The sequence below is a fragment of the Arachis duranensis genome, chromosome 6 (assembly GCF_000817695.3).
Source record: "Arachis duranensis cultivar V14167 chromosome 6, aradu.V14167.gnm2.J7QH, whole genome shotgun sequence".
Classification (NCBI taxonomy): domain Eukaryota; kingdom Viridiplantae; phylum Streptophyta; class Magnoliopsida; order Fabales; family Fabaceae; genus Arachis; species Arachis duranensis.
This window is the reverse complement of record NC_029777.3, coordinates 12,790,243-12,790,503: the sequence shown is the minus strand read 5'-3', so window position 1 is coordinate 12,790,503 and position 261 is coordinate 12,790,243.

Sequence of the window (261 nt, the reverse complement as noted above, 5' to 3'; positions counted from 1 at the left end):
ATATAAAATTTTTATAAATATAATATAAATTATTACTAACTAAAAATAATAATATTTATTCGTCATATAACATTGCTAATCATATATAATATGTAATAGAAAAAAGCTCACGAACATGTCGTTCTCTATTATTGCAACTTTATCACAACGCAAATTCATTAGAAGTCATTATTCGATACGCATGCATGATGCATGAAATAAAATATTACTATCATTGCAAAAAAAAAATATATTACTATCATTATGGCAAAATGATTGTTG